The following is an 18,404-nucleotide window of genomic DNA, read 5'->3' as shown; positions in this document are numbered from 1 at the left end:
CTGATAGAACGTTAGTATAATGCACTTCAAGTGCCCTCACGTGATGATCATTCAATGTACGCCACATTGATAGATTCATATCCTTGATCAGTAAATAATAAAGAGAGTAGACAGGACATTGAAACTGAACCCGTTTTGTAAAGTCGACATCTCATACCGAGTACACTACTCGATGGATGCACGTTCAAGTGATTCACTAGATATTTTACACTTTTAAGCGATACAGAAAGAAAATTATAAAAACTGTATGCTTGCGTTTTTAGTACGCGTTCATTTTGCTTTGTCTTGCAATTTAGAAATGTATGTGATAGAGCATTATCGACAATTATGAAAAAAAAATCTCTAAGTTACCAAATCTACTTCCTTCATGACAATTCATTTCGTTAATAATGTCTCTATTCACATCAGAGATACCCCCAACACACACACACACACACACACACACACACACACACACACACACACACACACACACACACACACACACACACACACACACACACACACACACACACACACAAACACAAACACAAACACCTGCACAGGCTTGTCTAACTACTATAGTCTAACTACGAGGTCTGAGGCGTAATGTGAGTTAAGTCGTTCTGCTTCGGGCTTCGAGAATCGATTTTTGTCGTCACATCGGACAATGGAGGAAGTCGTTCAAATGTGTTTTGTGTTGTGGGAACACCACTGGAAAGCGGATTCATTTTGTTAAGGGGCATAATTATTTGCTCGATCAGCCGTTCCCATTTTGTTGGCAGCAAATGGCCCTAAAGAAGGTCGCAGTATGAACTCAATGAACTGTAGCACCTTTAGGCGAAATAAAAATGTATAGTTTCTCCGAATCAATACTGCTGAGGAAAACATCGCTTAGCACTCATTCTGACTAAAAACTACCTCGCACTTTCTAACAGTACAAGTGGCAAGATCTGTGAATGCATGCGGTGTTTTACTGATTAATATGCTCGTGTGTATAATATTAAACTGTATTTTGTTGCTGGTTACTATACCACTGGTTCACGTTAAACTTTAATCGTATGAGAAAGGCAGTTGAGGGGAGAGCATTTCAAACGAATTCCTCATAACCTTGTGAACTAACAAGCACTCCGGAAGCACTTTATACTATCGTCTAAGAATGACATTTAGCGTACGAAGTATGTTATCATGGCTCGAGTGGCGAAAACCAGAAATCTCCTCATAATCATTTCATATCATTGATCAACATTTTCAGTGAAAATCTGCTTGTTATGATTCGTGTTAACTACATTAACCATCATTTTCAAAGAGTTGATTTGTTTCATAGAGATCTTGCAATGGTTTGCAATCGCTTCCCATCAAACTAAATTTATATTGTCCTAATCTGCATGTTCTCATTGTGGAATATACATGATCGAAAAATAACCGATAACCACTGGGGACGGGGGGAGGTGGTAGTGCAGGAATGCGTTCAACGTTTATTTGAAGAAAATTGATTTTGAAATGGCTGAGATATTTAAAACAGAGTGATCGTAATAAAGTGTGGGACCCACATTTTTTTACGATCGTTTTGTTTTACTTTGTTTTTGGATATTTCAGCCATTTCATACCCGATTTTCATCAAATAAACTTTGAATTCCTCTTAAAATGGTATTATTTCATAAATGTTTTCTTTGTATCTCGCAAAAAAAAAGTTGAAGCCCAATTTTCATCTCCACAATACTGTACCATCCCTTTAAATGTTGACATCCAGTCAGTAGTTAACACAGATCAATTAAAAAAAATGTTGAAAACCTATTTTGTTCCAAAAGTAAGACTTTTTATAGCTCTGAGTTATTCCACTGCTAACAATCTGACCAGCTTAAAGTTTGTTTGTTTGGTTGGTTTATTTCTGCATTTTCTTTCTCCAAATACAATAACAAATGAAAACAAAGTGAAACAGAGTATGCAAAAAAAAGAGAGTTTAACATACAAATTAATACAAGAAATGTCATTTTCATAACAATCAATGCAGAATTCAATACAGGGGACCGTCATCATAAGCAGAGCTTGACGTGGATGATGCCCTATCTATATATTATGTTATATGAATATGATAATAATAATATATAATAATAGACATTAATAGAGCGCCTTTTCCACTCATGGATACAAAGCGCTATGAGATGTCATCCCTGGTCGCCATAGGAGATAAAATATATACAAAATACCAGGCAGCAACAGTACAAGTCCAGTGCACATAATGGATAGGGACATCAAAATAAGTAAGTCTTCAAGTTTTGTTTGAAGTAATCCAGTGTTGGTGATGATTTCAGAAGAGGAGGGAGCTTATTCTACGGCCTATGAGCAGAAGAAGAGAAAGCTGCATCGCCAGCTGTTATAAATCTTCTCATAAAACCAATGATAAATCTACTCATAAAACTCTTAATATACGAAACACATTTTGCTAAAGAAAGAAAACAACAACAACAACAACAACAACAACAACAATGGAAAAGAAAAACAGTGACTCGGCGCTTTAAAGAAAAAAAAAACACGCAACACCATTAGGCGTTTTCACATCAGCCCGATGTTTCGAAATAGCGCGCTATTTTCTGACTTGGGAAGTTAAAAAATATCTCGAGCTTGGATTTTTATCGGGCTGATGTGAAAACGCCTATTAACTACTGGTATAATAGACAATAGAAGTGTAGGTGTGTGCAAGTGACAGTGCGTCGTGTGTGCAGGTGACAGTGCACGAGAGAATGAATGCTATAGTATGCATATTTTGGGCGTAAGGTATGCGCATTACTGAAAGGTATACAATATACAAATAGGTGCCCCTGTAAGGTCATTATCAAAGAAAAGAACGGGTGGGAATGGAAAAAAAAATCAAAGAACATTTTTATATGGATCAGATCTCACTGAGACTTGAGAAAAAAAAAGAAAAATAAATACATTGATCAAAGACAACTAACTGGAAACATGTTTCGATAGCAGATACTTTTTTAGATGAGCCTTTAAAAAAAATGGTGAAGTATACTGCTTTAATTGATCGAGTAGTTTGTTCCAGACATCGGGACCGTAATGTCGAATTGATTTATGACCTGAAACACTTTTGGGGTTCACAAGGTGAAAGTCTGTCGAACGGCGAGTTGGATATGTGTGTATATTCGAGTTTAAATGAAATATATCATGAAATAAAGAGGGAAGCTGATTTGTTGCGTATACTTGTACATGAATATATAATGTGGATGTCCTGAAGCTTCAAAGTATAAAGGATCTGTATGAGATGAATATGTAGAATTAGTAATGATGCGAATGGCACGCTTTTGGAGTAAATACAATGAATTCAGTACTACAATTTCCCCATACAATATTTGAATACAATATGTGAGGCAATATTAAAGAATTATATAAGATAATCAGGGATCGTTCCGATAAAAGATCTTTCAACTTCCAGAGTACGCCAATATTTCTTGATATATAGGGTCCTTCGTAGACAGGATATGTTCGTTCAATGTCAAGTGAGAATCGATTGTAATACCTAATAAATCTAATAGCCTGCTTCTCGCAAAGAGGAAACCCATCAATTGATATATTGACATTAAAATCCTGTGAGTATAGGATTTTCTAGAATGAACAAAATTTGTCTTTTAAACATTCAGAAATATCTTGTTTGATTTAAACCAATACAATATGTTTAATAATTCACTATTCAAACGATCTAAGGGTCCCTATAATCATGATCAGGGGCCCGTTGCATAAAACTTACCATTGAATTTCAGTGGTAACTACCGTCAAAATTAGGCGTCACAGCCAGTCAGCATCAAGGATTATAAAATTTACCGCTATTTTGAAGACTTACCGCTAGAAAGGAGCGGTAAGTCCAGCGGTAAGGGTTTTATGTTATAGGGCTATGATGTAATAATGGATGTATCATCCATTATTACATCTATCCATGAAACATCACTGCTTCTTTGCTTTGTTTTGTTTGTGTTCTTTATTTTTTGGTTTGTAATAGTAAATATTGTTGATTTTTCGCATTTGTTGAAATTGATGAAGCGCTTTGAGTCTGTGCAGAAAAGGAGCTATATAAATATTGGTTATTATTCATGAAGTCTTGCATAAGAACGTTATATAAAACACTTGGCCCGTATGTGTGTGTTTTTTTAAATCAAATAACATGCATTTGTTGTTATTAATACATATATAGCAGCTATTTTATCAATTTTCAAGCTGAAAACAAATATGCTATGTTAATGCTAATTTCTGAATTAAAAGACCTGACTATAGTCGCGTGCCTTTCATTCATTTTCAGTGATGTTGACAAGAGCATCGTTTACATAGATCCATTTCCAGCATATTTCATCCCGTCACCTATACGTGAGCAGCACGCGCCGATCGTATAACCAAAAAAATAATGCGGCCTGGCGTCATAATGGGAACCCAGCCACATGTCACGTCGCACCAATTACCTAATGAAATACTGTCGATCCGCCAGATGCGTCTCGCCGCTTCGTTGTTGCCAAGGCAACGGCGTTGGAAGAGATTTATGTTCTTTCCATTGGTAAACGTTTGTGTGTTTTAAGAGAGATAAGTGTTTATTACTTCTTTCTCGAGGTAAATGGTCCCGTAAGAATAAGGATATAATCTTACCAGAAGTTTATATTACGCTCTCATGCAAATAGCACCGGCCGAAGGATACTCATAATATACCTCATCAGAAGTATAACAGATGTGAGGCAGGGTAATTCTGTTGAAAAAAAAGTTTTGAAACTGTGCCGTCATTGACAGTCTGTTGGTTTTGAAGGTCTAAATTTCAGATTTGCCGATGGTCCATCCGCTAGCTTTAGTTTGTGTGTGTGTGTGTGAGGGGGGGGGGGGGGGGGGGGAAGGTAAATTTTCCCGGCCACGATTACTCTCTTGAGAAACAGATACAATTAGAATATTGTTGGTGAAGTGTCCGTCAAGTTTGCTATAAATGCATACACTTTGATCATTAATTAATGTAATATCATTGGTTAGGTCATGTCGCGCAGGTGTTGTTTTATAATAAAGTCATTAGCGTTTGCTCTCCTATATGCACGGTGTTGAAAGACATAACGCTATCTATTATGTGTGAATATGTATCTATCAAAGTTCTTGATTATGTATGCGAGTATTTGCATTGTGTCCACATGTGAGTATCCATGTCAACAACTTATTTTCGTATTTGACTGTTTTTCTGTTCGTTTTAGGATCTGAAATATGCAAAACCCCGAAGTCATTGTACAAAATCAATCAGGATGCACCAGCTCCGGAGATTGCGTTGCCTAGCACGATGGAAATTGCATAATGAATAATAAATCAACCACCTTTCTATGGCTAGATGTTTTCCGCTTTTCATTAGGACTCAGTATTGTGTAGTGATGACCTTGGCAATGGTACAGTGCCGTTGCTAACTCTGAAATTAATTGCTCACAAGATCTCCACGTATAGCCTGCAGTCAAGGCGATAAGTATAATGTACGTTTTATTCACGGGCAAAGGAGGTTGGTTTAGGAAACCCGATGATACACGATCGCTGAAATACACAACATGGTGTGTTGTGTTTTGATCAGAGAAGATGGATTTTATGGTTAAAAATAATGTCTCGTCATATGCTCAAAACCACTAAAACTTTGTGTAACACAACTGTCTTTAAAAAAAAAACCCAAATTGGTGTTGTCTTGCAATATGTATCGACACAATCCATATACCCTCTATACCCAAGCTAATGTATCCCAATGTTAAGGTATATACTCTATTTTTGCACAATCATAATGATCATTTTGGAACTGGGAACAGAATATATATATTGCTCTAAAACCCGTGTAATAAAATATTGCTATAATCATAAGATCCGCATAATGTAGGACCCTGCAATATAGTTTGGGTCAAAATTATCACGGAAAGCAGGAAAGGGCAAGACGCTAAAAATTACGTGTTCATAATATTGTTATACCAACCTCCTTGGTTCATACTAAGCCACTAATGGTAATGAACAGACAATGTCATAATGTGGGAGGTACATATAGGCCTATCGATTGCGTTAGTGCGGACATGACGATAATGTTAGATTCGTTACTACAGGTATTGTGGCCCCATTGAGTGATTACGCCATGTAGCGTTCTGCATGCTGTGTGCGTTGCTATGAGCGACCGCAGCGCAGGTGGGCGTGGTAATGGTACTGGCGAAGTTTGCTCTTACCAACATTGTATTTGTTTTACGTCGCCAGTGAAGAAGAACTTGTTACAATGTACTGGTAAATTCCGACATGGGAAGATGGCCACTAGACTGAGAGTTTGTAGTCCCCACCAACTGACGGACAAGGAGGATATACCAGTGCCTTTCCTAAAGAGTATTATACCACTATATACCACTGGACTTACAGGACCTTAAAGAAAACCCAAACCCCAAGAGCAAAAAGTTATAAATTTTTAAAGTTTTGGTGTTGGAACCGCTGGATGAGGAGACTACTAGAGGTTATGACGTATGAGTGGACAACAATATAAAGAAAATATAAAGAAAATTCCACAAAAATTCACTTTTCTAGCATTATGAAAGAGCACTTGACTAACCGCTTTCAGAAAGCACGGAGAATAATTGCTACCCTTAACATTATGTCAGTATCAAGTTGATGGAATGTGCAATTTTCATGAAAAATGCATTTTTGTGGAATTCCCTTTATATTTTCTTTATATTCTATTATAACCCCTAGTAGTCTCCTCATCCAGCGGTTCCAACACCAAAACTTTAAAAATGCGTAACGTTTGCATCGATCGTCCGATTTTCTTCAAACTTTCACTGATGTGTTCTACTAATGTTTCTGCTTCCACTCAATCCACATAGTTCTTTGGGTTTGGGTTCCCTTTAAAGCCCATGTTTTCCGCAGAGAGGAGTGATCAACAAAATGCTCGAGTTATCACTATTGATGCATATGACACATAGTCCAGTTGTATCACAAAAATCTTACAATATAAAAATTGCGCCATAAAGCCACAAATTTATGGAGGTATCACTAATTTTCTCAATAAACCATATAGGTTTATTCTAGAAACGATTTTAATGAAAATATTGTTCACACTTTGTATGTTCAACAATACCTAACATTAGCAACTGATCAACATTTTTACATTGGTTTGTTTAATCCCTGACTCACATTTAAGAACGATTCTGAAGCACTAAAACTGTTTTTCTGTTCGTTTGCAAATGGTAAATGGTGGCTCTAAGATGGAGAATCTACTGTCATATCCACGGAGATACGACCGCTCTGTGACAGCCCTTAGACATTCCTTATCCAATGCTTCAGAAGCATTTATACGGTCGAATACATATACGGTCATTAAAATCATCTCACTGTCGAACTCAGAATTATCACGAAATACCTGTGGTGTTTGTCGTTGTTTGCCTTTTGTGCACGTACATGGCCGTTTGGTTATATTTCTATTGTTGGTGTTTGAAAGTATTTTTGAACATATTGGTAATTTGATATTCGGTTGTGCAAAAATATAATCTAATCAGGTATGTATCTAGTGCAAATGGCATTCATAATATACCTTATATCAACAGAGAGCCTTTGCTATTGGATGAAAATATTAGTCTGGTGTAAGTTTCACGGAATACATTATAGAACATTCAATTCAATGGAGCTTAATGAAAAGCGACTGGAACACAGGTATAACGGCACTCGCTAGCGACTTTTTATAGGCGTAGTGATATGAATGAAGATTGATACGAAAAAAAAAGGTAGATTGCCCGCATCAATAACGCTCCATCTCTCTCTCTCTCTCTCTCTCACCCTCTCCTTCTCCCACCCCTCCTCTCTCTCTCTCTCTCTCTCTCTCTCTCTCTCTCTAGTTCTTACGTACTAATGCGTCCTGAATCAATCACACAAGGTATTATGATAACAAAATGTTGTGTCGTCATGGGGGATAAGCCTGATCCTTTTTTAAATCGAGACTATGCTCATTCTTTTAAAAAATTAGGAGTTGAACACATAAAAAAAAATGATACAGAAAGTTACACTTTCACTTAGTCATTTGGTTCGAGAGTTCATCTGTCCATATGCTGTGTTGCTAATACTTGACTACATCACGTATCTGTTGTCCACTGTCAAAACAGTCTCTTGGGATCTAAAAGGATAAGAACTAAATAATGGGGATACAAAGATCACAACCAGATTTGAGGACTCCTAAGTGACATCACACACACACACACACACACATACACACACACACAAAAGAGTAAGGGCAGATGAAGAAAGAGGAGAAAAGAAAGCAGAAGCCGTCTGTCAACCGATTATGCGCAATAAGTATTGTTATACTTCTATAGTTCCACATACTATAGTAAGTGGATCTTGCCTCCAGAGGCTCACGTCATGTCGCTCATTCTGAGTGCGCGATCATCTACCGAGGATAAAGCCACTCACTGTCTTTTAACACTCTTATTTAAATTGCTAAGCCTGACTTTGCGTGGTGCTCAATGAGCTGTCGAAAATGTTCAGTTCGAGGAGTAATGTGACGAAAGCTCCTTATTTCGTCAAACTATGTAGTCTTAGTTCATTCATTTAGACACGGCTATACTTCGGAGAGTTAGCACGGTGTAAACGGAACATTAATTCTTATTGCCGATTGCTACGATTAGCGAGACGGGTATAGAGATAGATAGATAGATGAATAGATAGATAGATAGATAGATAGATAGATAGATAGATAGATAGATAGATAGATAGATAGATAGATAGATAAATAGATAGATAGATATAGAGAGATAGGTAGTTGGATATATATGCATATATGAAGAGTGTTCGCAAAAACCGATAAGTCCATATTTGCCAAATGGAGATATTTACGATTAAAGGTCAAGAAAAATAAGGAGAATAACAAGAAAATTTTTGCTTCTTTTGACCATAACTTAAAAAATATACCTTTATATGTAGTGACCAACATATCATTTAAAAGGTATTATTTTGTACTTTATGACAGAGACCGTACTTCAAAATCTTCAAAAATGGACTTATCGGTTTTTTGCGAACAAACTCTTCATGTGTATATATCTATCTATATCTATATATATATATATATATATATATATATATATATATGTATATATATGACTTGATTTGATTTATTTACAAAAAAACATATAGGCCTATTCATACATTATTCACAAATATGCACATAGTTTGTGCACGAAATATGTTATTATACATTATTATGTGAATCGTCATAAGCTATGAAAAGCTAGACTGGGACATCCAGTATGGATAACATACATTATGTACATAAACATCATTCAAAAATGTATTATGCACTTTCAATTGATTGATAGATAGGGAAATGAGAGAAGGAGAGAGATAGAAAGAAAGAAAGAAAGAAAGAAAGGATAGATAGACAGAAAGGAAGAAATAAGGAGAGGGGTACTCTACTTCATGGTGATTAAGGTTATACAAGATTGACAATTATTCTGGTAACATAGAAAGACTCGTTGCTATTATGTACGTGATGTACGTATGACAAAATAAACCTGTGAACCTGGGGCCGGAGAGCAGGCAAGAACAATGCACATTGTATTGCTTAAACATATTTGCAAAGAAGGGTATTCTTCACTTGTCTTCTAAAAGTATGCTTTGTTTGGCACCGTCGTACCCGTACTTCATGAGAAAAGAATTCCAGATGCCAGGACCGGGATGTCGTATGGATCGGTGGGCAAGAACAATTTTTGGATTTTCTAGGTGCACGTTTGTCGAGGTTCTGGTTAAATAACAATGAATAGCCGAATTAAAACGAAACATACATGTTTAACGGGTTGGTGGGAAGTTCGTGGGAATGGAATCTTTACATAAACACAGCACTTTGGAGGTAGATGTTGTGTAATAATGGAGAGTGTACGCAATTGAAAAAAACAATGGGTTGACATGAGGCCTGTAATCCGTGTTCGTGCAAATACGGACAGTTTTTTTTTTCTGAAGGAGCAGTGAGTTAAGATATAGTTTAGATATACATATATATATATATATGTGTGTGTGTGTGTGTGTGTGTGTGTGTGTGTGTGTGTGTGTATAAGTATTGGAACAAGTTCACTCGGTTGACAGCAGGTTCATCCCTATATATATATATATATATATATATATATATATATATATAGGGAGAGAGAGAAAGAGAGGGAGAGGGGGAGGCAGGGGCAGGTAGATAGGAAGGTAGATTATAATAAATATAGAGGTAAGGAGGGAGAGTAGGAAGAAAAAAAGACTTAAAGGAAGTGATTTCGACATAGCACACTAGGGAAACGAGAAAGTTATGATTTGGTTTATGTCTGAAGAAACTAGTATGAATACAAATACCAACAAATACCAACAAATACCAACAAATACCAACATCAGGCTGGTAAGCTGGCAAAAACTTGAGCTCTCCAACTTTGGGCCAATTTGATGTAGGAGAACATGATGTAAAAAATAATGATTTGGAGTATGAGGTCACGTCGTTGAGTGACATTATGACTCTTCAATTGTCACGTCGGAAAAAAAAACATAGAGAAGAAAACAACGACTTAGTGACAAAGATGGATTCACGCAGGTCTCATAGGAAAACCCTATGTTGTTGGGTTTTTTTTAATACATGAGAAAGAAGGGCAAGATAAGAGAGATATGACACGTGGTTATGTTGCATTTAAGTCGACCGTCTGACAGCGCCTTAAATCCACTGAAAAACTGACAAACAAACGATGTAACACTGTGAGGCACTGTTCTGCCACTTGAAGCATGTTTTGCGTACGGCGGAGTAATCTCGAAATCTCTTCACCGATTGCAGAATTAGCTACACTTCACGTACTTAATCTCAGATGATATACCATGTGAGATATATATTTTATAGTGCATAGACCTCCTTTTTTACCTTTTGCTTTCGTAAAAATGTTCTCCCTTATTTCTTTCTTTTCTCTCCCTCTGTATTCAAAATCTCAAATCCTTGAGTGCCCCCCCCCCCTTACGCCGTTTTGTACGTTGTACAGGAGCTCAAGTGTCAACGATGATGGCGCTGTTTGCCACAACCATAAAGTCAGGACTGCTCGTGGAGTACCAGTACTCGCTCTACTCTGTCAAAATACTCTGTAACTTGTTGACGATACAGTGACACTGACAATAATACTGATTATCGATTTAATATTCACCAATTTTCGACTTAATCATCTGAATCAATTCATCATCACTATGTCAATTTCCGGTAACCTTTATAGAACTGAACATCTTTAAACCGTGCGGATACTTCTGACAGATGCATGAGATTGGGAACCAGGAGAAACTTGCGATTGCAAACTACTGATATTCATAAAATTTCCAGAAACCCATTCATGCTCCAAGCACAACACGAGCTGCGCGGTTTTGGATAAGTTGACGTCTTGCCACTCCCCCAAAATCACATTAATCAGAGCTGAGTTACAGTAATCTTACCTATTCGGAAGCATTGAACATAATTATTATAACCTGTTTACATATATACATCAAATGTCAAAAATTTAGGAACTCTTGAGATGTTATAAATAAATAATTGAGAGATTTGCATAATGACGAAATGTCCCTGAACTTGATCATGATGAATCAAAAAGCACTCCAAGATTTCTAATACACTCAGGTAGTTCAATCTCAACTCCACACAAAGTCAGTGAATTTATTGCAAGGCAGCAGCACTGTTTTGGATATAAATCTTTCTGCGATAAAGATCTACATGACACTGTATTCAGTCTTAACTGGTGGCTTTCGATTTCTAGAGATATCTTGTTTTTCTTTCATTCTCTCCTCGGAAATGTAGGTGACTCGATGTGGATTCTTTGAGAAGAACGAGATGTATCCGTGCTTGTCGTGGGGAGATGTGTGGTTGTCCTACAAAGCACCTCTCAATCTGTCATCTTGAGTCCTCATCAAGAGCCCTGACAAAAAGGTGAAAATGCTTGGCTAACTGGAAACAGTCTAAACCTTGACAAAAAGGTGAAAATCCTTTGCTAACTAAAAAAAATATATATATCCCCCTTCTTGGCCTCCTCCTCATGTATTAAAAAAATAGGGTTTTCCTATGAGACCTGCTTGAATCCATCTTTGTCACTAAGTCGTTGTTTTCTTCTCTATGTTTTTTTTTTTTCCGACGTGACAATTGAAGAGTCATAATGTCACTCAACGACGTGACCTCATACTCCAAATCATTATTTTTTACATCATGTTCTCCTATACATTAATCAAATTGGCCCAAAGTTGGAGAGCTCAGGTTTTGGCCAGCTTTTTAGCCTAAAGTGTTGGTATTTGTCAAAGTTTAATCTAGCTTTGTCAAAGGCCTTCATGTCTATCTACTTTTCACGCATATTAGCATCTCGTTATTCATTGCGTTGGTAGTTCATTGATCGCTTCCTCAGCTGGAGACAACGAGAAACGCAGACAAAACAAGTATCAACATCACAAGCAGATATTTGGTAAGATCACTAGCGCCCACATTGTCGGGATCCAAGCTGCAGATTTTGTCCCATGAGCATCCGTTGGAAGACTCGGTCAGATGGGTGACCACCGTGTTGTAGGGGCAGAAGAAGTCCTGGCATGCTCCGACCTGGATGGGGAGCTCGTTGTGCTGGACAAGGACGCGGTGGTCGTTGTTTGGACACCGGAAGAAGTGAAAGGCAAGGTGGCCGCCCATTGGCGAGATTCGGCCACTGGCCCAGGCGCGGTTGATGCTTACGTTGTAGTTGTCGGCCATGAGCTTGGGCGAGTCCTTGTAGAGGCCAAGGATGGTCAAGAATGGCTGGAGGGTGGAGGAGTGGGCAAACTTGAAAGCACCCTTGGGAGTTCTGGGGATGAAAATGAAAACAATGACATTGACAAAATCTTTTGATATGGTCAAGTTAAGAGTTGATAGTCCCACTAGTAGGCCAATCACCAAAGCAAGACCCTCCCGCCTTTATTTCAGTACCCTATGATTGTTAAGATTGTCAGGAATCCATTTCAAACCTTGGTCATCTATTCCAGGGATGTTCTCACAGGGTAAGATTCGAACCAAGGATCTCTAGTTGAAAAGTCCAAGACTTTAACTAACATCCCATATCTAGTTTGAATCACGAAAGGCACTGCGATCAAAGCGATTTTGTCCAGAGGTGTTTGCACTGGGTAAGATTCGAACCCATATCTCTTGCTGAAGAGGCCAAGGCCGTAACTTCTACCCCATACCTATAGTTTGGCCAAGAAGGGCACTGCGATCAGCGCGATTTTGTCCAGGGTGTTTGCACCGGTAAGATTCGAACCTAGGAGCTCCTGTTGAAGAGGCCAAGGCCTTAACTACTACCCCATACTTTGTCAAGAAGGGCACCATGCGATCAACGCATCTCGCGCCCAGGGGTGATCGCTCGGGGTATGATTCGAACCCAGGAGCTCCTGTTGAAGAGTCCAAGGCTTTAACTACTACCACACACCTTGACTGAATTGAATAAAACGCCCTACTCGGTTGGTGTCAACTGATCGACGAAGGTCAAGTTTCAACAGTTTCTACTTCTACTCGCAATCAAACTATCTGACAATGCATCAGAGCCATGATATTCATTTACCCTCTATTTAGTACCCTCTCCAAGTAGCTGACGACATCATCGACCAGGGGACAGGCTATCTCGTAGTTAATCTTGTGACCGTAGCCTTCCGTCCAGTTCTGTCGAGGTCGAGGTAATACTCAATTACGCGCTTCTCGTCATCGGTGAACAGATTGCACCAGAGCGAGCTGCCGTTGTAGGCTGTCTCGTAACCGCACATGTGATTCAGGACCTCCAGTTCATCTGTGAGGGACACGGTAAGAGAGAAACACAGATGGGGTTGGGAGGGGATATAATCATCTTCGTTTATTTAAGGTGTAGGCCTATACCTATCAATGTGCATTGGTAATCGACATGTCATCAGAGGTAATACCCTGCCTTTGCCAAGGGTCCCCAAATTCGTGAATGGCCGATTCTCTGATATTTGGAGGGACATTATTTCCTCATCATCTTCTTTCATTTAATAGATAATACAATTTCTTGAAACACTCCTGTGCAGGGATGCTCAGGGCTTGAAGGGGAATGGACCCTAATTCATAATCTATCTGGATTGATTCAATGCAGAAACGTTAGTAGAAAACATTAGTGAAGAGTAATGAAAATTGGACAATGCTTTCGACATTATTTAAATTCGTTGGTAGATACCGTCTACGTGGGATATGAAGACTATCTACAACAAATCGTGGTGTCACAGTATAAGACAACAATATAGGGAAACATAGAGAGAATTCAACATATCTATTTTTTAGCATAATGAAGGAGCACTTGGCGTTTATAGAAGGGAGAATATACCTTTAACGACTAGACGGAATGTGTACTTTTTCGTAAAAACATCAAATGTTGGAAAATTTTTACAATAATGGAATATGGACCTTCGTTTGTATTCAGTGAACACTTACTGAAATGTAGATCATTTGTTAATAATGCTTCCCTATACAGGCTATACATCTTACACTAACTTGAGGTACCTCGTATTTCGCCAGGATGGACATGTTGCTCATGAAAAACAAAAGAAAAGAAACGACTACCACCTACGGTGAGTGCAATTTAGATAAGCTTTGTTAATTAGAATTTAAGCGGTGTATCCCACTTTTCATCCTTCAATGCTGAAAATCCATGCATTAGCATACTAATCTCAAATCTCATTTTTTGCCATTTTCTTTTCTGAAACTGGAAAAGAAGTTCTATCTGCAAGGCTGTTACCTGGTATTGCGGCCATGATGACCTGTTACCATGACAACGCACTTTCCAGTACTCTTGAAGCATGTGTCTCGCACAACTTTACATTGAGCTTACTATGCATGCTGTGTGTGCCAAATTTCGTTTGACTCACTTTAAAACTGGAGACGTAGTTCGATCTGCAATCATTTTACATGGCTTGGGGCATAATACCCTGTTACCGTATGGCAAAGTAGGCCTACGTCCTGTACTCTTGAAATGTGCATACTGCATAATTTCATATCAAAATATGTCTCATGTGTGCTAATTTTCTTGTAAACCAGTGAAATAGTGGAGCAGTTCGATCTGCAAGCCTTTTTCCTGATTTTGAGGGACATGTGCTGTTATCTTGGCGACACAATATCCGCTACTCTTGAAAAAAATGTGTCTTGTAGAATCAAGGGAGACCTTTACACATTTCTTAGTTGCATTATAATACTATTATTCCCTTAAAAATCCCTTTCAATGAAATTATCAAAGGATACCGAGGTCTCCGTGATAAGCAAACCTCTCTTGATATGTATTAATCTTAACAATTATGTATATTTTTATCTCTTTCGACTCTCTTCGACCTTCCTTCTTTCATCCTCTTTGCAGATGACTCGACCACAGTAATGTATATTTTTAAATATAGTGATCCAAAATCCTTATAAAGAGAGGTAAAATGAATCGAAATCCGTCAAAGATTGGATACAGGCGAATAAGTGATATGCAAATCATACTTTCAAGAAAAACTGGAAAATTTCACAAGCTTAAAGACGCTTTCCCACTCATACACTGCAAAATATTACCTAGCATTTGAATAACTCAAACATGACAATGTATTTATTTATTTGATATATATACACACATTTGAGTCTCTATATAATATCCGACGTGTACCTTTAATGAAGTGCAGCTCTCGCAGAAAAGATGAACTCTGTTTGCACGAAATCCTCGCCTGTCATGCTACCATGATCATTTTGAATTCTGTCATTATGTTTATGCTTTGATCGTTTCGTCATTGTCATGATGAGTTATTGTCTGATTTATGTTTCCACAATAGCTTCAGGTCACTGGACTGTGAAACGTCTGTGAAAGAAATTTTAGTAAGAAGGTATACAAAGCTTGTGCAGTACAGGAAGGTACAAGCCCGTTGTATTTTGTTGGAGACATATTATCTTACTGAAGTTGTAAAAAATGAGACAATCTTGAGGAGGACGAGGCATTGAGTTTATAAAGCAGGCGGTTTTCAAAAAAATATTGGGAAGGTGCAGTTATTTGAGTTGCGGAAAGAATTAGCTCCCTATAACCTCCATCTTTTGATGTGAAACTATCCGGAACTGATCATTATTGCAAGTGTAATTACAACTTTTATGGACTCTCTAAAAACTATAGCTACTGTGTAGAAGTTATTTCACCTGCATGATTCAGACACAGTGGAGAAATGACAGTGTTAATGTTTGTCCCATGACGACTATAGCTTCCTGGCGTGTGGTGATGTGCTAACATTGGTCTTCATTTGCTGACATCGATTTTATATGATGGGACGTTTTCCTCTTGAGTGACCAAGATAATCGTTCAGCATAATGTATAATCAATTACCTATTCGATTTAAAAAGTGTCCGCTGGAGGGGGACATGATTGTGTGTAATATATTCAATGTTGTATTTTGTTTGCTACATAAGAAGGGTAGTCCAGGAGTGATTATGCATGAGCTTGAGAATTCTGATTAATCATGACAGGGTGCAGGACCCCCTCACCCCCCCCCAAAAAAAAAGGTAGTTCACAACCGATCATCTTCAGTTAATCAGCTCATGGAGTGAAGTCCGATATCACTCCATCTGTATGATTGTGAGAATGACTTATATTCACAAAAGCGATTAGGTTCAAGTGTCAAAGACGACAACCTGTTGAACGAAGAAAACGAGGAAGAAGAGGGAGACGGACGACCTGCTTACCAATGGTCATGTTAAAGGGCGCGGAGGACCCAGCCGGTGTTAGCTTGGCCGCCACGCTCTGATAAACCGCTGTCATCTCCGCCCCACGCCCAAACTTCGTGTTCTCGATGACGGCCGTGTCGTTTTTGTCGACGGTCACGATGAACTTGTCGCAATAATCATAGAATTTCAGCGCCCTGTCCTCCCTGCATTCTTCGACGTGGTCAATGACCACGACTTCGACATCGCCGGAGGTCATATTTCGACATGTCACTGTGTCCTGCAGTTTTTTAGGTAAAGTTAGATAGCTAGCATGATCTTGATGTGACACACGGAATCCATATCACTTTTGATGGGGGCATTGCACCCTCATGCACTACCGCTGGAAAATTAAAAGCAAAGCATGTGCTGCATTACAGAGGATTCGAAACGTCTGTGGTATTATGCAATATTCAAAGACTTTATTTCCATAATAATGCGTCAATCATAATACTCTAGAAGGAGAGAAAGACTGAGAGAGCAAATACCGTGTGCATGCTGGCGAATAAATCACAACCATCTCGGTCACTGGTCAAAGCAAAACAACAATGGTGACCTGCAACGGGACTGCTGTGGAACATGGTGTAAACGTGGCATTTATATATGCTTTATACTTAATGCCAATGCAAATGCTTTATTCTTCTTCGCAAATGAGACCACGCCCACCTTAGAAGGAGTTTTGCCAGTGACGTTGCACACAGCTCCGGCTTCCAGCAGCCCTTCAATGTAGCCAAGCGCGCTGTCGATCGTCCTCTGTTTGCACGTTGCCTGGAAAGTGAAATTCCCGAGATCGTTCCCGCTGAAGAGTTCCGGGACCCTAGCTCTGATCCTTTCCCCGAGACCCCTCATCTCGGCAAACCCAGCAGGGTGAAGCTCGCCCTCCATCGAGATGGGGTAGAGGTTGTCAGGAATATCGAGAAGGTAGGCGAAGTTGTTGTTCACGCCCTCGGTCTTCATTCGAGTCAGGATGGAGTTGTAATCTTCGATGTCGCCATCGCTCATGTATCTCGTTCCGTGCCGATGGACGACATAGACGCCGGCCGGCTGGCACTGATCCACTGCGGAGAGCTCCCCGACATCCTGGGCAATGGCCCGCCAGTAACGCTTTCGCCAGGCGAATTCGTCTGACTGCGGCTCGAAGCTGGTTTCATAGCCAGTCTTTGTACTGTAGCGAGGCGTCGGACTGCTACTCTGGCCGCCGACAACAAATGCCAGTAGCAGGATGACAGTAAGAGTGCGAATCATGACGACAGTCCATGACCAATGATCTGGCGAGGTGTGATTGCAAAGATATGCAGGTAAACGTGAAAAAGCGCAGACTGCAAGCAGTTCCGATGAGCCAATTCGAAGAGACTAAACCCGGCAAATAGTGGCGCATTGCCCAGATTCACCACGCTAAATACGTGACCTATAGCGTCAGCTCCTTTAGGGGCGAACGTTGAGTCTCTTGACAACGCGATGGGGAACGTAAACCGTGGGAGTAAAGAGAACGAAGGATGAAACTTTAAAATTCAACTGCAGTAGCTAATTAGGCCTAGTTATACTTCAATTTCTCTTCTGATTCTTGATAATCCACTAACAGTGATTGTATACAAGTTGTCCATGATAGATTGCAGAGCTGCTGTAGTCAATTCGCTTGTTTCGGCGTATGTCTCATATAGTTACAGTTCTTACTTTGCCGAACGGGTACCAT

At 39.1% G+C, this 18,404-nt stretch overlaps 1 pseudogene; it reads right to left on the bottom strand.

The window, feature by feature from the left end:
• Positions 1 to 12,376: 12,376 nt before the first annotated feature.
• LOC139724684 (multiple inositol polyphosphate phosphatase 1-like) lies at positions 12,377 to 17,956 on the bottom strand (annotated as a pseudogene).
• Positions 17,957 to 18,404: the final 448 nt, after the last annotated feature.

This window comes from Diadema antillarum, unplaced genomic scaffold (assembly GCF_040938485.1).
Source record: "Diadema antillarum isolate AM-2024a unplaced genomic scaffold, OU_Dant_1.0 scf00000226, whole genome shotgun sequence".
Taxonomy (NCBI): domain Eukaryota; kingdom Metazoa; phylum Echinodermata; class Echinoidea; order Diadematoida; family Diadematidae; genus Diadema; species Diadema antillarum.
Note: the sequence above shows the minus strand (reverse complement) of the source record. Positions and strands in the feature narration are given on the sequence as shown.